The following is a 16321-nucleotide window of genomic DNA, read 5'->3' as shown; positions in this document are numbered from 1 at the left end:
AGCCTCTACCATAATGAAATTACCTCTAAAACATGCAAAGGATATTGAAGTGGTTCCCAACCTTGAAACACTCTTATAAGAAATTAATATTTGAGATCATCATTGGGAGACTGTGCCAATACTTGAAATAATTTTATAAGTCAATGCAAATGCAATGAAAAATTGCACAACTTGTAGTCCTTCTGAGATTTGGACTATAAATTCTCAAAGACACTTGCAAGTGATTCTAATGTCATAGTACCTACTACAACACTTTCTTGGATTCTATCTAGTGGCTCCCATAATATCCTCTATATTGTCTAAATGTTGTTTCTATCATGCAGTCTCTTTCTAAACGTACTCCTTTTCCTTCTCTCTCATTCCTTAAATTTTGATTATCAAACTTCTAAATATCTTCCTCTACCATATCTAAAATCAACTTCACATTGTGTTATAACTCTAGCATAGGTGTTTGATCATCAATATCTTTCATTTCAGCATTCAAGATTTGTCAGCACCCTCACTTGTAGACTTCTCATGTCAAGCACTTTCTATACTGTTTCAAAACCATGTTCTTTCTTTTGAGATAATAGTTCTTTAGGTGCATTTTCTTGTATTTTGTTAAACAATTGTAAACTCTTAGAAAGCGCATTGTTATTTTCATGTATGTATGTATGTATGTATATGTATGTATGTATGTATACATGCATGCATGTATATATGTATGTATATATGCATGTATATATATGTATGTATGTATATGTATATATACATACATACACACAAATATTCGTATTTCTATGTATGTATGTATGTATATATACAGAGAGATCTTGTGGTTTGTAGATTATGGATTATAAAAAAAAATAGAAAACACAATATTAATCATTCCCCATTTGTTTTTATTGATTATGGAGATCTATATGCAAAAGAGGGTGGAGAGCTTTGAACATTGGTGGAGATCAGTGAAGATCTAGGATTTTGTTTCCATTCCCTTGTGATCACTGCATTTCATTTCCATGCTATACCCTTGTGATGTCCATGCCCTTGCTCTACAATTTTTTTCAATGAGAGAAGAGGCACCTATGTAAATGTTCTTTCCCCCCCTCCCCCTTCTAAGCATGTATCTCTTGTTGATATATAATAGCTTTGGTCAAATTCAAGAATAAGTGATTATGACGATTTTATGCATATTTGAATGCATGTATGTATATCAATTCACTATGCAAACTTCTTTACATGCATATTACATAGCACTTGTGCTAAAATAAATTAATCGTTCACATCTTGAATTCACAAAAGCAATTATCCTTGAATTCAATCATAACTATTCATACCAAACTAAGTATGTAAAAATGTGTACTTATATATTATATTATCTCTTGGTGATTGAGTAAAGATCTCATGCATAATATTGTCCAGCTAATAATCATACTCATTCACGTTAAGTCATAATACGATCGAGCAGATGACCCATTTATGTTTATATAGATCAATGACTTAATATAAATCATGTTTGGTTAAACATTAACTAAAATAATAAGGTTAATAATTATTTATATTAATAGTCATGTCATGAGTGGTGATGCAAAAAACCAAGGCACTATTGTAGATTTTGGTTTAATGTTTTGGTTTCTCACCTAATTAGGCTAGGACAAATAAGTCTTGCATGAAAAATCCATAGTTGTAATGAAAAGACACCTTCATGTATGCCTAGGTCACTTTGGGAAATTTATAAGCCAAAGTTGCTAGTTAGGAAAAATAGGGTCTTTTTGAGTTTTTGGTTAAGATAGACTAGGATTAGGTGTTTTTAGTTGTTTTTGAATAAGTTAGAACCTTTTTGAAGTCTTAGAATTGAAAAATTATGAAAATTGCAAAAGTTGCACTTTTTGTTCAAAATTGCAAATATGCAAAATTGTAAAAGTTGCTAAAAAATGCAACTTAGTTGAAAAAGAGTTGTAACTATTCATAAAATCATTATAACCATTGGGATGGATTTAAGAAGGATATATAACTCATTTATGAGGTCACAAAGGGTAGATTGTACAAATTGGGAGAAGTTGCAATAAGAGATTTTTTAGTTTTGAAGCAATTTTACCAGTTTCTTATACTTTGTCCATACTGTATGGATTGAAAGGAATGATCAAATGATTTTTTGAAGAATATTTTTGTCTTACCTTTCCATATCTTTTGGTTTCATCAATTTTTGTGGAGTTTTGTTCAAGTTATTTCATTTTTTGTACAGGAGGGTTTGTAGGACAACAATTTTGTGCAAGCTTCAAAGATGGACCCATAGCTGTGACTCCCATGGTTGGTTTTTATTGGTCTCTTGGGGAATGAAAAATAGACGGTCCTCTTAGTGATTCTATGGTTTCAAGATTGTGCAATATATTTTTCTAATTTTCTTAACCAGCCCTAGGTCAAGTGCCTATGAGGATTTAACCTTGTGAGCATGTTGTTTGGAGTTTAACATGAGAAGGAGACCTGTTGGAGGGTTGAGTGTTTGGAAGGGAGTTGGAGGAAGGTGAATAGACATTCTTGAGTGTTGGGTGTGTTTCCATGACCCCACTTTCCCATAGTTTCTTTGTAAACCAATCCTAATTAGGCTAATTAGGACTACATTGCTTAGTGAATGAAAGGGAATGCTAGAGTGGAAATGAGTCCTGGTGCTTTGGGATTGGATATAACTTTGAAAATGGTATCTAGAACCCTAATTTTTATTAAGGCTTGTTTGGGACTTTTGGAAGTTAGACACCAAAAACCTCTTAAGGAGGTTGATGTAACACAAGGTTTACTACTACCCAAATCCTTTCCTTATCAAGGATTCACTCAAGATTATCACTAGCCTATTAGGGCTTCTTAATTACCCAAATCCCTAGAGGATATTTACTCTATCCTCCAATCCCACTACACCCTAGTTACACCAATAGTTAGGTTTGTTTTCACACACAAATTCTCCTTTATACCTCAATGTTGATCTTGCTATTATGGTTTCTTTTCTAAACCTCCCATCCAGGTAGCATGATGACTTCCTTCCATGGTCTTGGAATCTTCTTAGAATTCTAGACACCATTCTTGCAAGTTAGAACTAAGTTCCTTACCTACAAGTCAAAATTTCTCAAAATAGGGCTACTAGAATTAGTCCTCCAAATTGAGTTTTTGGACTTTAGCTCCAATTTGTTCCAAAGGAGGGGGAAAACAAACTAGATATTCAAATACCCTTTTGGAAACCTTAAATATTTTGGGGGTCTTTATTCCTTGAAGTGTCTATACACCCAAAAGCATAATTTAAGCCTACTTTCAAGGGTCTCAAAACAATCTAGACTATCATGGATAGGGTATGGTCTTTCACCCACCAAAACTAATCTTATAAACTTTTCCTTTGGTAGGATTGAACCTTACTCATACCTCCTCCTTCTATACTAACTAGTTTGAAGTATCTAAGTTCTTTCAAACCCTAATACTCCTCTTCTTACTTTGTGATCTCCTAACCAAGGTGCACAGAATTGCCTAGAGAATCACCTTTAAATTGCTTGCCAAGCTTCTCAGGGCCTTGACACTAGAATAAATTGTTAGAGTAATAAGGTATTGCCTTATTAATTAAATCATTTTGACTTAATTATTAAGTCACTTATTATCTCTAGTTTACTTAAGCTAAACTTTAGACATATAATAATTAATTCTTTTATAAATTATTACCATGCAACCTAGGTTTTACCCTGTTAGGGTTTTGATCTCCTTTTATAAGCATTGATCTCTTTGTAATTTATTCATTCACTTTTGATAATAGCAATCTCTTTTTTTGCTCATCAAGAATGTCTCATTTGTGGATCTGGGAATTCTAGCCTCCATAGAGTTTGCTTCTCTCATTCCATGATAGGTGTTTACATGTAGGTGATTCTTGGGAGATGTGGGGTTGATCTTTCATCAACTTCAAGATGGTATCAGAGCTCCAAATCTTCATGCCCCTATTCTCTTTATGAGAGGTTTGGCTTGGATTATAGATATGTATTTTTTCTTTCAAAGGGTTTCATTTTTTAGAGTTGTTTTATATTGAATTTGGGGGGTCACTAGTTTTTGGATCACTTTGAGCCTAAACAGACAGACATCACCATTGAGCTCAAAGCACCCAAAAACCTCTATTTTCATATAAAATTTGTCCAATTTGGACACAATTGAAATTTGAGGTAAAAAAATTGCTCATAGATTTGGGCACACTTCCTAAGGTGATGATTTATTTTTTTAATAAAAAAATAAATAAATCAAAAAACAAAAAATTGAAGAAAGCAATTTTTTAAAAAAAGAAACACATATTTTTCCTAAAAAAAAAAAGCTTCAAAACACACTTGCATGCTTTCTTTTATTTTTATTTTAAAGAAAATCATGTGATGCTTCCATCATTGAAGGATGCATATGTCAGAAAGGTACCAACACATGTCAGTCCAAGTACTAACACAGCAAGACTAATAGCCATAGGTGTGATGTCAACAATTTTGGAACTAAAATTTGGTGGCCTTCAAACTGTCTCTTCTTTGATTTGTTTTTTTCTAAAAAGCTGTCTATGGTTTTTTGGCTGTATCTTGGTCATATTGAAGTATTTTTTGACAAATCTTATATCATCAAAAATATCCTTTTGAGCCCATCATGATTATATAGTTTATTTGAAATATTGACACCATTTGGTGTCCTATTTATGCAGTCAAAGCCAAAAGTTCTATTTTGCACTCCCGGAGACATATCATAATCATTCGATCTTCAATTTGGGAATTCTTTATATCATTGGGAAAGTCTTTTTGAGATATTTCTAGTGATGCTAGTTATTTTTCCAAATTATTCTCTAGGCACATTCTATTCAGTCTTTTGCATTTTTACATTCTGGTAGATATATTGGTTGTTTCATGTCTGAGGATTGATTTTGTTGCTTTAGATGATTCATCATGGGTTGTACTATTTTTTGTATTAGCCTTATGTCTCTTTTTATCTTTGTTGACATCCTTTTGTAGCATTTTCGCAAAAGCATTGAGATAAAGTGCCACTCTATTGCATTCCAAGATCTTGCACATCTTTGTATTTTGTTGTGCTCACTCTACATTATAAAGTGCCTTGGGGGGTTTCATGTTGGCCATATTTTCCATCTTCCTTTGTCAAGTGAGTATTCCTTCCACGACTTTAGCGTCATGATGTGTCGATGGCACATGCCATTATAGGAGTTTGTACTTCTTTTGCACTCTTGTTGTTCTTGGTTCTTTCTGCAGGAGATATTGCATTAAGTTTTAGTGTTTATGTCTTACCTCTCACCATTATAGTGGGGTTTACGTTGGTTCTATTGCTTTCTTGGTTTGATGAAGTGAGCTATGTACGTGGTATTTGATACTTATGCATTTTAGTGAGATGGATCAATTACCATATAGAAATTCATTCATTCCTATTTTTGGAGGCCATGAAGATACCTTGCATCTTCGATTGGTCAACTCTTTAGACTTATTCTTATCTACCTGGTCATGTTCTATATAGTGGATGTTCTTTAGATCAACAATTTGGCAATTTTTGCAACTTCATGCTTTAGTGGTCTTCTTCATGATCATCCTTTTGTTCCTATCTTTTGGAACACTTTACTTCCATCTCTTTTTGGAGTAGGGATTTTCCCATGTGGTTTTCTCTATTATTCTTCTTTACATAAATTTGGTTGTGCTTGGGTACCTCATCAGGCCTTGTTGCCGAGACCCAAATTTGATTTCCACAATAGTTTCTAGGTTTTTAGCTACTCTCTAATTTTATCTTAAGGGGCGGGGGGTGTTAGAGTAATAAGATATTGCCTTATTAATTAAATCATTTTGATTTAATTATTAAGTCACTTATTATCTCTAGTTTACTTAAGCTAAAATTTAGGCATATAATAATAAATTCTTTTATTAATTATTATCATGAAACTTAGGTTTTACGCTCTTAGGGTTTTGGTCTCCTTTTATAAGGATTGATATCTTTGTAATTTATTCATTCACTTTTTATAATAGCAATCTCTTTACTTTCTCATCAAGAATGTCTCATCTATGGATATGGGAATTCTAGCCTCCATAGCTTTTACTTCTATCTTTCTATGATAGGTGTTTGCATGCATGTGATTCTTGGGAGTTGTGGGGTTGATTTTTCATCAAATCAAACATAAATTATGTACATGAGCTCTACTACCATGTCCCTTAAAACCATGAATAACTCACGACAAGAAGTCATGGGAGAGCTATTATGGCCAAAATACTCAAACCTAGAATAACACACTGCCTAGTTTAAAAAGATTTTAGAAATATACTCAAATGAATATTCAAAATCTAACAACTTGAAGATAAAATCACTGTACAAACAAGAGGAACAAAATTCTAAAATTAGATTCTTCTATTCAATCCATTTGTCCATACAAGACCATCATAATGTAGAACTATCTCACAAGAACATGTATTAACTTACTCAGGCTTGATTATTACAACTTCCAACCATTGGAATGTGTTTTGATGGTGGATATATAGTTCAAACTTGCACTTTGCAACTTTTTCTCAAAAAGTTGTCAAGCAATTTTTTCTGCATATCTTGACAACTTTTTGATTTTATGGGCCACTTTACTTCTCATCCTCTTGGGAGCCCTTGAATCATCTAGATTGAGTTAGGAATTCTATTAAAAACATGATAGTGACCCTACAACTCCAATATACATTTTTTTGAGCTATGGTAACAGTTTGAAATCTTTCATAGCAAGGTGCACAACTTGACATCTTTTACCTCTTTCCACTTCCTAACTCCTCCATGACATCTTATGACTCCTTATCCATATACAAAATAGAAAAAAAAATTGAAAACCCACCATATATGTACACTTCTCAAGGTATTAGAACTATGCCTTTGTAAGCCACAAACCAAAACTTAGAAACAATCCACACAACTTTCTCGACAACTCTTAACTTATTCACCATCCTAACTTGGCTAGAGTCAGTACAAGCCCACCATCTCAAACCAAAAAAGAAAACTCTTTATGTGTGTTTCTATGTATGTATGTATATATAGAGAAGTTTCTTTTTATGTATATGTATGTGTATATATACATACACACACATATGTGTATGTCTATATGTATGTATGTATGTATGTATACATAGAGATATTTTTAAAGGTGGTTATTACATCTTAGCACAATAGAAAAATTGATCCAGTTGCATACATATTCTAGAATCCAAATAAGAAAATAATAAAACTCACTCAAACTGTGCTAAGTGACTTACCTCCAAATCCTGCACAATAATAATGTAAAGCAGGAAAAATGGGTAGAGTTCACAAGAAAATTCATGTAGAACTGTCATCTGATTAGGTATAATAAAATGAACAATTAGTTGTTCGCAGCTAGTAGGATCAAATACAATTTTCCAAGGTGATAAAATTTCATATGTATATGTATGTATGTATGTATCTATGTGTATATGTATGGATGTATTTATGTATGTGTATATGCATGTATGTATATATATGTATGTATGTATGTATACACATATATGTATGTATATACATACATACATACATACATATATGTATGTATATACATACATACATACATACATATATGTATATACATACATACATACATACATACATGGACACACATATGTGTGTATGTATATATATATACACATACATATACATAAAGAGATGCTTCTCTATATATACATACATACATACATAGATATACACATATGAGTGTGTATGTATGTATATATCTATACATACATATACATGAAGAGAAACTTCTCTAATCAACTGCTAGGGGGAAAATAAAGAGATACATGTTTAGAAGGAAAAGAACAAAACATTTACATAGGTACCTCTTTTCTCCTTGAAGAAAATCACAAAGCAAGGGCACAAAGATCACAAGGGCATGACACAACAATAGAATCACAGGAAAAAAAGGGCATAGAGATCACAAGGCATAACAATGAGGTCACAAAGGCATGACAACAAAATTGACAACAAAATTCTAGATCTCTGCTGATCTTTAGCAAAGGCATGCCAAAAAACTGAAAAAATAGAAAGGTACGACAATGAAATGAAGCAATCATAAGGGCAGGCTAATGAAATCTCCACCAACGTTCAGAGCTCGCCATCCTCATTCAGAGCTCTCCACCCTCTTTCACGTGCAACTCTCCACAATCAATCAAAACAAATGGGAAATGATTTATGTCATATTTTTTTTGTTTATATTCAAATAGGCATGGTAATTGTGAACAAACATCAATATTGCGACAACATTGAGGACAATTGCAAAGAAAAACATGAAAATCCAAAAATTACCCTGCCATCACAATTTGACCCTAAATGTTCTAGTGAACTTAAGTGTTTTTAAGACTTTCATTTTGAAGATTGAAAAAAATGTGGTTGAGGTTCCTACTATTGAAAGATAGTTATCTAATCTTGTAATTAAGAGAAGAGGAAGAAGAAAGAAAATTTCTGATTAGATGAAGGCTTGCAACAAGTGTGATTCATTTGATCTTGGTAGTTGTAGTATCAATAGAAGTGCTGATTTAATCCTCGTATTAGTAGTCTTACTATTTCTTATCTACCTAAAAGTGTTCCACCTGGTTCATTTCCTATCTCACAACCTTCATACAATAGTGTTCCTTACACTTATCCTAATCCTCCTACTATGGTTCCTAATGTACCACATGTAGCACATTCTATTCTAGCTAATTTTTACATTCTTCCTAGTGTGTTGAATGTGTCATTGCCACCTATTTCCTCTATTCATTCCACTATCATTAGTATTGCTCAAATTGTTTCTTCCTTGCAACATCAACTTTCTTACCTTACTCAATCCAATTTTAATGTGCCTACATGTGATATGGGTAGTCCTGTAATAAAATAATGTAGTCTAGGAAAATGGGTTTAGTTCACAAGAATTTTTACAAAAAACATATCATAGAAAATATTTTTAGAAATAAATAAGTCATAACCTAGTTAAATTGGTCTAATTTTTGATTATCTAGGTTGATTAAAAATTCCTATAGAACTGTCATTAGATTAGGTACAATAAAACAAATAATTAGTTATTCCCAGCTAGTAGGATCAAATACAGTTTCCAAGGTGATAAAATTGTAGATGTAGATGCATCACTTGCATGCCAGGCATGAAGCACATTCCCAAACTTATAATGAATGGTTGGATATAAAGGCTACATATGTTTTTCCAAAATGGAAGCCAAGCATGTAACCATGCATGTATTGGCACATTCTCCCTGTGAGGATCCCAAGTATTTATTGCTGCTATTAATTTGGGCATCACTATATGATCCAAAATGTTATGAATTATTGAATTTGGTAGTAACTTCTCTCATGTCTTCAGAAAATGTAGCATAGGTTCAAGATCCCTTGGATCCTAGGAATTTGTAGCATCTATTCTCATTGCTGGAAGGATAACTTTAGTAAAGAGTTGTGTGTAAGGAGTTGAAAAAGAAAAATATGCTTCTGTGTAAATGACATAATCATGAGGGTTATTCCCTTGTAGAAGCCTATACCACAATGACATTAATTCTAAACCATGCAAAGGATGTTGAAGTGGTTCCCAACCTTGAAACAATCTTATAAGCAATGGCAAATCAAATGCATATGCAATACATATATTACTGTCATTTATGTATGTATATCTATGCATGTATACATGTACATATGTATGTATATATATATATATGTATATATGTATATGTATATACATATTTATATGTATATACATATGTATATGTATATAAATATGTATATGCATATATATGCTTATATATACATACATACATATATGTATGTGTGTGCCTATGTATGTATATATACAGAGAGATGTTGCTACAATAGAAAAATTGATTCAGCTACATACATATTCCATAATCTAAATAATAAAAAAATAAAAATCACTCAACCCATGATAAGTGACTTATCTCATGATCCTGCATAAAAATAATGCAAACTAGGACAAATTGGCAGAGTTTGTAAGAAATTTTACAAGAACATATCATAGCAGGAACAATCAGTTGTTCCCAGCTAGTAGGTTGAATACAATTTTCTAAGGTGATAAAATTGCATATGTAGATGTATGTATGCATATATGTATGTGTGTATATATGTATGTATGTATGTATGTATGTATGTATGTATGTATGTATATATATATATATATATATATATATATATGTAGAGAGAGAGAGAGAGAGAGAGAGAGAGAGAGCTTGTGGATTGTGCAGATCAGTGGAGATCTAGAATTTTGTTGTTGTACCCTTGTGATCACTGCATTTCATTTTCATGCCCTTGTGATCTCTGCATCTCATTATCATGCCCTTGTGATCTCTGTATATGTATGTATGTATATACATATATACATATATATATATACATATATACATATATATATATACATATATACATAGATATATACATATTTATATGTATATTTATGTGTATATATTCACACATACACACACATATGTGTGTGGCTATGTATTTATGTATATATATAAATAGAGAGGTCTTGGTACAACAAAAAAACAACAAAGCTCACTCAGGAAGTACCATGGCAATAGATGCGATGGCAACGCCTATTGGTAAGTAGGTTCCTCTTTCTCTCTCTCATATTTTATGTGTTTATTTCACTTGAACTATTATTTCTTAGGGGTCATTTTGAAATATTGGATACATTTTATGTAGGACACAATGATGACATTCTTGGATGTACTTGCATTAGATGTACAATAATCACTAAAGAATTATGATGAATTTCTCATGAGAAATGAAGATGGACTTCCCTTGAGAGTAGTAGGAGGTGATGAGGACATTCTAGTTACTTTAAAGATTGATCCTTTCTTAGGTATTTTAGATTTTAATGGGGAATTTAGATTTTGGGGGGTGGGGCCAAATGAGCTTCCACCTTGACATGGTTGGCCTTGATTAGTAGAGAATATTAAACTATATTTGAAACCAATTGAAGCTCAAAATTAACCTATGATTGCATACCAACTAAATGTGTGAATCTCTTAGTTTTAGGAAATGCAGAAGGACACCATAGTTCAATATGTAATCTCAATTCACATGCATACGACATTAGATTGAGCTAAAAAATGCAACAAGTTTTTATTTTTGTTAGAGGCCTTTATTTAGTTATTTCAACTTATAGACCATAATGAACATTGTTTGTGATGGTAGATAATTTTAAAAACTTAATAGACCTATTAAATAAATGTAATCGTGCTGCATTTTTTCATCTCCACCTATTGTTCATGCATATAGAACACAACTTCATGTGCATTCTCGATTCAGAGTGGTAGAATCTTATTTTGGATGTGACAAAAAAATGACATACACTAGAAGATGGGAAAATGATGTCACTTTTGTAAGTGTAGAAACTTTTTTTGTACTTTAAAGATTGATCATTTCTTAAAGGTTTTAGATCTTAATGAGGAATTTATATGTTGGGGGGTGGGGCCAAATGAACTTCCACCTCATGTGGTTAGCCTTGATTAGTAGAGAATATTAAACTATTCTCAAAACCAAGTGAAGTTCAACATTAACATATGATTGCATGACAATTAACTATGTGAATCTCTTGGTTTTAGGAAATGTAGAAGGATGCCATAGTTCAATATGCAATCTCAATTCATATGCATATGACATTAGGTAGAGTTGAAAAAATCCAACATGTTTGTATTTTTATTAGAGGTTTGCATAGACCTATTGATTAAATGTAAATGAGGTGGTTTTTCTAGTGCAACCTATTGTCCATGCATATGGAACACAATTACATGTGCATTCTCAATTTAGAGTGGTATTCACAAGTTTATCAAATCAATGAAATGCTTTTAACAAGGAATTTATTAAGGAATCAATAAATTTTATTAATGAATGAATGAATTTTAGATGTTATCAGGGAACTTAGATGTTAGGGGGTGGGGGGGTGGGGCCAAATTAGCTTCCAACTTCACATGGTTGACATTGATTAGTAGATAATATTAAACTTTTCTTGTAACCAAATGAAGCTCAACATTAACCTCTGATTGCATGACAACTAATTGTCTGAATCTATTGGTTTTAGGCAATGCAAAAGGGTGCCATTGTTCAATGTACTACTGTAATTCAAATAGATTTAAATTTTTTGCTCCTTTTTCCTATGGTCACATGGTATTTTTTACAAAATACCCTAATCCATAAAACTCCTTTTACTCAAGCCAACTATTGTAGCTTGAATGTAGTAAGAGAATAAGAAATATGTAGTTTCTGATAGAAACAAGTACTCCACAACAATATAGCTTAGGTACCTAATGCTGATGGGATAGTTGTAGATAACCAATATCAAAGTGTATAAGTGGCTATCTAGGAGATTGTAAAAATGAAGGATTCTCTAATTTGCGATAAATTAATGGAAATTAATTGTCTTACAAAATGATTCCTAGCAATCTAGATAGAGGGAAATCTATGTAGACAACAATGTCTACATCAACATCAAAATGGAAATGTCTATGCCAGCATAGACATGGGCTATGTAGACCCCAACATTACTAAAATCTTTATTTGTTCTCAGAGGTTGGTGCTATTAGAAATCATTGTCACAGATCTCTCCTAACAAATTTATACTATAGGGATGTCTTATACTACCTCATTCATTACCATAATTTTTCATTTTGCAAGGATAATACAAAAAAAACTTACAAATATTGAATCATGGTCCTAATGATTTTTTAAGAAAATATTTAAGCTACCAATCACAATTGCGATGACTTGTTTTGACGGATAGCCATCTTGACCTCAACACAACTATCATATACTTTTTTTCCTTGTGGTGATCTTTTTTGATGGATACCCATCTCTTCTATAATATGAATTTCATAACTGTGAGGGTAGACTAAAAGCCTACATCATCGTAATTGTAATGGTATAGTATCACAATTGGGACAATGTGAAGATGAACTCTTTGCCTTGTTCCAAGATATGACAACTTTTTCCATTGCAATTGTGACAAACACCCTTGCCATTGCAATTTGTGACAAAAAAAATCTAATTCTCGTATAATGAGAACTAATTTGTGGTACTTTTGCTTGAGTGACGGGTGGCTATTGAAATTTGGGCCTAAATGTAGTAGTGGTGTGATGTGTGAGGACCTATTTGGGGCCTTGGTTATTTATCCTAGGGCTATTTAATGATTTTTGTGAGATGACTTAAGGTATTTTATGTTTATTTGGGTTCTAGATGATTTTACTTATAACAAGCCAACTCGTGGCCATGCAATTATAAAAGAGGGGTTTGGGTAGTATTATGGAAAGTTAAAGAGAATGAGAGTGGATTAGAAATTTAGTTAGGAATATGGAGTTGTGAATTTAGTAGATCTAGTAGCTAAGTGTGGGATTAGGAAATAAGAAGATTGCTTAGTGTCTTGCGAGCACAAGTTTAGATCTTGGTTGGTGTTTCCTCCAAATTGCTATGTTTGTACAAATTTGGCCTAGATGGGATTGGGTCAAATCTTGTGAGGTCTTGTAGAAGTATTGGTGTAATTTCTTTTGCATTTGGTTGTAATCAAGGAGTACAAAGAGGTGTGTACAAATGGAACATTGAAGGATGAGTACATACATCTTTTGAAAAAAGGTATAGCCTATGTAGTGGATATTCCTAATGAATTTCATCTAGATTATATTTGATGCATGTTGAGTAGAGTGCATGATCAATACATGTAATTGGAAAAACTACACACGATATCAAAGATGATAATCGATAGAGGGATAGGTTTTCAAGCACAAGGAGAAGATTGTGCACTAAGGAAAATAATATGAAGCTTGGTTACTAACTTAACCAAATCCACATATGATGGAAGATTCATGATAGTTAAAGAAATTGAAGACAAGGAAGATGTGGTTTATGATCTACAAAGGAAGAGGCAATGTATGATCCCTATGAAATGAATAAAACTCAACTATTAAATAATATGAAGAGGGTAAAAATACAATAAATGATCATTAAAATATGGAGCCCCACTGGTATGCATATTTGTTTTACATCCATAATTATTTTCCTAGTAGAGGTCAAGTTACATGGTTCAAGGATTGATTGATAATCACATAGGTATGAGAATACATCAAGGAGTTAGGTGAGAATTTGAATACTATTATGTGGAATTAATTTAGATTTTTTCAATCTAACATGTATAAATGAGAAAAAATTCCTACTAATGTTGTATAAAAGTATAAGAATGACTTTCTTTTCCTAGTGAATATTGTAATGCCTCTCCCATTTGATTTCTATAATTCATCTTGATGGATGCAACCTTGATGCCCTTTCTTTATAAGTGATTATTTTGGGACCCCTAAGTGGTCTACACCCTTGGGATGATTTGATTTATGTTAAATGTATCAACATGGTTGATTATTCTTATGCCTAATACATGTAAGAATGATGTATTTGTGGTTTCATTGAGGTTTGTGAAAATAGTTACCTATATTATTATTGTATCATGATTTTCCTTGAGATGTGAACAATGGACATACTATGTGTCACTTGATCCATTGCAACTGACTTAGTTCTTGTAGTAGTGCCGACTCTTATGTTATTTCAACCATACTCCCATATTTAGGTTGGTTGAGTGATTTCATGATATTTGGTTATTTATTGCATTGTTGGGATTTGTGTGGAATCCATACTCTCATATTTAGATTGGTTGAGAGAGTTTCCTATACTTTTTCATTTGTGGCATTTCACATATCGAAACCTTGCATTAGTATTACTTGATTATATTCATGAAGTTGGTTGTACGCATGAGCATGTTCACATGTGTATGACTAGATCTGATGAAACCCAAACTACTAGATATAGGCTGGTTGAGAGATTAGTCATTTGGGTATTTGAATGGGAACTTTCATTGCCTACAAGCACACATTGTGTGATGAGCATGGGTACATAGGATAGACATGTGGAGTGGCTTCTCTCATGTACCTCAATCTAAAAGTGGGTGATAAAGTATCCTAAAGAGGTTTAAACAAGTGATAAATAAAATTAATTAATGTGATAATAAAACTTAATAAGATGAGATCTACCCAACCAGATGAATGGTGAGCATCTTGAGGGAGTTAATACGAGGTTGGTGTGTTCAGAAAATGTCATACTTTTGTGGAAGTTGGTATGAGGGAAAAAAGTGATGATATCTTAAGGGAATTGAGTTCCAAATGACTTATAGCTTGGGCTTCCTTATTTCAAGTGATCTACACTCCAATAGAGTCCCTACAAGGTTAGTGGGTATGAATAGTGACCTGATGTACTACATTGTCCTTAGGAGCATATAGATATTTGTATCATACTTTGATTGTCATTTGTGTAAGTCATGGGTGTCTACCTTATGTGATTGTGGTCAAATCATTATCTACATCTACATGGTGGGTATGGGTCTGAGGGTATTATATGGTTAGGAGGCATAGCTACCTATACCACTACTAGGGATCGATGTACAAAGACAACCCACTTCCACTTTTGAGGCTGGAACTTAATGTTCACTTGGATTCTTTGAGTTTTTAGAGTATGTTTCCTTGTGGTTTATGATTTACTTTGATGCTCTGATATCATTTTTATATGATGTAGCTTATGACTATGTTTCCTCATTATGATGCTATATATGTATTAGATGAGTAGTTGTACTCTCCTTCTTATGCATTCACTTTACCCAGATATATGTTTATCACCACTAGACTAGATATGTGCAGGTAAAATAATATGTTAGATGTCCTTGATTATACTATTTGATGCTTATGGATTACTTGAGGTTTTTGTACTCATGATGCACCTATTGTACTCAATTCCTTTTCTTTTTTATGATGCTATTTATTGTATAGATTAATATTTTAAAGGTTATGGATCATATAATGCTATCAAGTGTTCATTCTTCTATTTGTGTGGATCTAGTACTCCTTGGTGTAGAGGTTTTGTTTTCTTAATGTTTCTTTTATGCTTTTTTTGAAGTGTTATTTCCCTAATGTTGTATGAGAATACATTTTCTTGTACAACTTAGTAATTTTTTCGTATGAGACATGTTTTCTCTTGTATGGAAATGTGAATTATTGTACAAGGTTTTCTATCTCATTCAAGTCTAGAAAGTGATATGCCTAGCTCATGGAGAATGCTTGCATGGGAGCCAATCTTGGATTGCATAAGCATTCAACCTGATTTGTTGTATGAAATACTATAGGTATTTTTCTACACTTTGAGAAGATGCAATTTGCACTTTTGGATACCCTTTTGGGTCCTACATGTTCCTAGAGCATAACTATTCTCTTATTATATGTTTTTGGGTCTGAGTG

This window comes from Cupressus sempervirens, chromosome 6 (assembly GCF_028749045.1).
Source record: "Cupressus sempervirens isolate cs-2001-9-10 chromosome 6, ASM2874904v1, whole genome shotgun sequence".
In the NCBI taxonomy this organism is placed as follows: domain Eukaryota; kingdom Viridiplantae; phylum Streptophyta; class Pinopsida; order Cupressales; family Cupressaceae; genus Cupressus; species Cupressus sempervirens.
The sequence above is the reverse complement of the archived record's forward strand: the minus strand, read 5'-3'. Positions refer to the sequence as shown.